The sequence below is a fragment of the Mus caroli genome, chromosome 9, assembly GCF_900094665.2.
Source record: "Mus caroli chromosome 9, CAROLI_EIJ_v1.1, whole genome shotgun sequence".
NCBI lineage: Eukaryota > Metazoa > Chordata > Mammalia > Rodentia > Muridae > Mus > Mus caroli.
The window spans coordinates 100,533,426-100,538,681 of record NC_034578.1 but is presented as its reverse complement, the minus strand read 5'-3'; the positions used below and the strand labels follow the sequence as shown (position 1 = coordinate 100,538,681).

The 5,256-nt window shown below is 43.6% G+C and overlaps 1 pseudogene; it reads left to right on the top strand.

The window, feature by feature from the left end:
• Positions 1 to 2,849: 2,849 nt before the first annotated feature.
• On the top strand, positions 2,850 to 4,307 carry LOC110302011 (annotated as a pseudogene).
• The last annotated feature ends 949 nt before the right edge of the window (positions 4,308 to 5,256 follow it).

Sequence of the window (5,256 nt, the reverse complement as noted above, 5' to 3'; positions counted from 1 at the left end):
GCACAGCGCTGGAGACTTCCCATTCTCCAGAATGAGGAAAATAATTTTCACTTGTTCAGTTGTTGAGGCAGTGTTGGGAGTGGTTAACTATGTCTCATCCTGAAGGGCCTCCTGCTAGGACCCCATGATTCCAGTGGGCAAAAGGATTTCTTGTCTTGTTGGGTAACAAGTTGTATTAGATTTTTTTTTTCTTGAGCCCAGTCATTGGTGGAAGGTTCCTTGCATTGTTAGTGGTTAGTCCTCAGAGATCTGTGTGAGGCTTCACGGGTCCTTGAGGGTAAGGTTCCAATTGACCGTAGTTCAGTTGTTAACATTGAAAATGTTGGTTTTGGCATTCTGTCTGTATAAGTGAGGCCTGGATGCATCACACACACACACACACACACACACACACACACACACACACATACATATATGTGTGTGAGCCATAAAGAGACCAGGTCCTGGAATGTGTTCTCAGAACGTCCAACAGCAGGGCTACCAGGGAACAGCTGGAAAGGTAAACTAGACCTGGCAGGGGAGTCTTGAGGATGAGTTAATATCTTAATTTAGTACGGTACAGTTCTTAAAATAATGAGCCAGTTTTAAAGCCTTAATATTAACCAACGTTTTATTCAGATTCTCTTGGCTGTTACCTAATATCCTTATCTTTCTCAGATTTCAAGTGAGGCACATCTTTTGAGGTTCTCCTATTCCATAGGTACCTGTGGAAATTTCCATTTTTATTTTGATTGCCATAGATTGAATATTTATGCCCTCCACACCGGTCCTTCAGTCCATATGCTGACATCCTAACCCCACATTGATATTTGGGGATAGGGGCCTTTGGGAGGGAACTATACCATAATAACGCAGCCTTCATGAATAGCATTAGTGACCTTGCAGGGGATCTGGAGAGCTCTCCAGAACCTTCTGAGATTTCATCTACCAGGTGGCCTATGCATCAAGAACTGGGACCTCAGCAGACACCAAGTGTGTCAGCCCCTTCATCTTAGACTTCCAAGTCTCCAGAACTGTGTGAAATAAACTTCAGTTGTCTATAAGTCTTCCAATCTGAGGAATTTTGTTCCAGTAACTCCAAGGAACTAAGACAATGCCTGGACAGTATCGAGGGTTACCTGTCAAATGGTGGAGGCTGGCTTGTTGCTTTCCTCAAAGTTTAGACCAGAGTTCTCTCCTTTGGGGGAGGGGAGACCTCAGGCAAAAGACATTATCATCACAACATATCTAGTCCCCTCTGTCAGTGTGACACAACAATGCTGGATGCTTACCTTGACATCATATGTAGCCCCCTCTGTCGATGTGACACACCTATGCCGGATGCTGATCTTGATTGTCCTGCTAAGGCAGTGCTGGGCTGGTCGATTTCACCCCCAAGCTACGAAGTTGCACTGTGGTTTTCTTCTTTTTGTACTGTTCACTCTTCGGAAGGAAGTTACTATGGAGCTGTGCTCTGCTGGAAAACAAAATAGCTGTGGGAATGATCTCTAAGTCTTCCAAGTGGAGGACCCTTTGCTGACCCGCAGCAGCTCATTCCGCATGTATCTGCATTCCATATCAGGACAGGTAGAAGGATATCTATTTTCTACTTTGCATTATAAATAAATAAGCAATTAATGAATAAACCAAAAGTAAAGCCACGTTTGTTCTTCTGTTCCTCAAACTGGTTTTTGTTTTGAAAACTCAGCAGTGGCCTGTGGCTTTCTGTCTCAGATAGAACAGTGCAGGGGTTCTCTTTAACCTTGGGGATTCTTTTTTTTTTCTTTGAGGGAGGGAGTAAGGGTGGGATTGAGTTTCCTTCCTGACATCCCAAGATGGTTGATGTTCACTGTATTCTCACTGGGGATCTTTCTGGCTCTTCAGTGGAAGTTTTCTAAGGAGCATTGGTTTCTTTTGTTGGGCTATGATGTTATAAGCAAGTCCCAGGCCCTAACTGAGTTGTTATCGTCAGGCATCATGGACTCTGTGGGCCTCTCAACTGACAGAGCAATGACAACCAGAACAAAAAAGTAAGGGGTTTATTAATCCTTGATGTAGGCATTCCCAGTGCTTCTCTATGTAGATGCCTGTAGGGCTATATAGGCCAACTCAAACTCATATTAAGCTCATCCTGTTACTACAGAAAGTATAATAATTCTCTTCATTTGGAGGTGGCCCTTTGTAGTTATTATAGAGTGGACCAAGAGTCACAGTTTATTTTATAAGAGTGGTAGTAATCATAGGTCTGATGTATATAATCCTGAACACCATATTTCTTATCACTCTGATTGCATGAGGCTCTGTGTTAACTCTGTACAATACCTGTAGCCCCGAGATAAGCCTGGTTTCTTTATAAATAAAGGGTGTGTGTGTGTGTGTGTAATTTGTTCGGGCTCCCTCACATCTCCCAAAGACAGAGTTGCTTTCTGTCCCTATGGACCATTAGCAGAATGGAACAGCTCTAGGCATATGCCTCCATCTGTCCCCAGCCCTGACTCCTGGAATCTGTCTCTGTATGGCAGGGGAGGGGATGAGAGCACAGAGGCAGGACAGATGCAAAGAGTTGTTTGAAAGATATGATGTCCTAGTTTGCTTTTCTGTCGCTATGACAAAACACCCTTATCAAAAATGACTGGAGGACAGGGGAGAGTTTGTTTGAGTTATGCTTCCATGGGTCACAATCTGCTGAGGGAAGCTAGGGCAGGAACTCAAGAAGAAACCATGAAGGGTGACGATGTTGGTTCTCAGCCGTGGTGGCTTTTCAAATGGTGTGTCTTTAAAAGTCAGGTTGGGATTTTTCTCCTCAGCCACGCCAAGGCTTTGTGTGGAGTCCTGCAATCTGTGTGGACGCCAGGGCCAGCAAAAGTATGATGATGCTGGGAGCAGAAGGCGGAGAGGGCTTCCTGGTGAAGGTCCAGGGCTTGCCGTGGTCCTGCTCCGCGGATGAAGTGCAGCGTTTTTTTTTCTGACTGCAAAATTCAAAATGGGGCTCAAGGTATTCGTTTCATCTACATCAGAGAAGGCAGACTGAGTGGCAAGGCTTTTGTTAAACTTGAATCAGAAGATGAAGTCAAATTGGCCTTGAAAAAAGACAGGGAAACTATGGGACACAGATATGTTGAAGTATTCAAGTCAAAAAACATTGAAATGGGTTGGGTGTTGAAGCATACTGGTCCAAATAGTCCTGACACAGCCAATGATGGCTTTGTACAGCGTAGAGGACTCCCTTTTGGATGTAGCAAGGAAGAAATTGTTCAGTTCTTCTCAGGGTTGGAAATCGTGCCAAATGGGATAACACTGCTAGTGGACTTCCAGGAGAGGAGTACGGGGGAGGCCTTCGTGCAGTTTGCTTCACAGGAAAAAGCTGAAAAGGCTCTAAAGAAACACAAGGAAAGAATAGGGCACAGGTATATTGAAATATTTAAGAGCAGCCGAGCTGAAGTTAGAACTCATTAAGATCCACCACAAAAACTTATGGCCATGCAGCAGCCAGGTCCCTATGACAGACCTGGGGCTGGCAGAGGGTATAACAGCATTGGCAGAGGAGCTGGTTTTGAGAGAATGAGGCATGGTGCTTATGGTGGAGGCTATGGAGGCTATGATGACTATAATGGCTATAATGATGGCTATGGATTTGGTTCGGATAGATTTGGAAGAGACCTCAATTATTGTTTTTCAGGAATGTCTGGCCACAGATATGGGGACGGTGGCTATACTTTCCAGAGTACAACAGGACACTGTGTACACATGCGGGGATTACCATGCAGAGCTACTGAGAATGACACTTAGTATTTTTTTTTTTCACCACTCAACCCTTTGAGAGTACATATTAACATTGGACCTGAAGGCAGAGTAACTGGTGAAGCAGATGTTGAGTTTGCAACCCATGAAGATGCTGTTGCAGCTATGTCAAAAGATAAAGCAAATATGCAACACAGATATGTAGAACTCTTCTTGAATTCTACAGCAGGAGCAAGCGGTGGTGCTTATGGTAGCCAAATGATGGGAGGCATGGGCTTGTCAAACCAGTCCAGTTACAGTGGCCCAGCCAGCCAGCAGCTGAGTGGTGGTTATGGAGGTGGCTACGGTGTCCAGAGCAGCATGAGCAGATATGACCAAGTTTTACAGCAAAACTCCAGTGATTTTCAATCAAACATCGCATAGGTAGCCAAGGAGCAGTGAGCAGCAGCTACTACAGTAATGGAAGCTGAGCATCTATGGGCATGAATGGAATGGGAGGGATGTCTAGCATGTCTAGTATGAGTGGTGGATGGGGAATGTAATTGATTTTGATCACTGACTCTTGGTCAAAAAGAAAATTTTTTTAAAACCCCTCAGTTTAACAGTTTTTGCAATCCATCCAGCCTTGTGGTTTTTATGCCTGTTCTTAAGTGAACATTGGCATCGCTCAAAGAAGGTTCAGTGTTGAACATAGCAGTCACCTAGGATGATAGAGCAAAGTTGAGTGAATTGTAACTGTTAAACTTAATTCCTAGCTTTTCTCTAGTTACTATAGAATGTATGTAAGCAGTAAGTGTATTTAGGTTAAAGTAGTTGAATTATGTTAAATGTTGCTCTTATACATACATTGAACATTGTTGATGCATGTTGAAAAAACATGCTTTTTTTTGTGAAACTATAGGAACTGAGTCTACAATTAAAAGTGAAACATTTGGCAAAAAAAAAAAAAAAAAAAGGCCAGGTTGGGAAGATGTCCTAGTCTATACATTCTCTGCCTTACAAGCATGAAGGTCTGAGTCTGGATCCTTAGCACCCCCACAAAAGCCAAGCAAAGTGGGCTTGCCTTTAACTCTAGCACTGGTATGGGAGAAGGGGAGACAGGGGGATTCCCCAGAGTTTCCGTATCAGATATTTTAGACCGTTAGTGAGCTCAGTGTTCAGCTTTAGTCACTTTCTCAAAAAATAAGGGAGGCTGCAGTAGAGAGAGACACCCAGAGACAATCAGAATTGACCTCTGGCCTCCACACACATGTGAACATGAGCCTGCGTGTCTTTTGTACACACATCCATTTGCACACACACATACACTGCACACATCCAGAAAACAAAACCAAAGAACCACCATGTCCTCTTACTACCACCAGGAAATTTTTCTTGAAATTGGCCTGGGGTGGGGCTCTGGAATTGGAAGATAGGAGGGTTTTATAAGCTTCTTCTTTCTTCTTCTTTCTTCTTCTTCTTCTTCTTCTTCTTCTTCTTCTTCTTCTTCTTCTTCTTCTTCTTCTTCTTCTTCTTCTTCTTCCTTCTTCTTTTTCT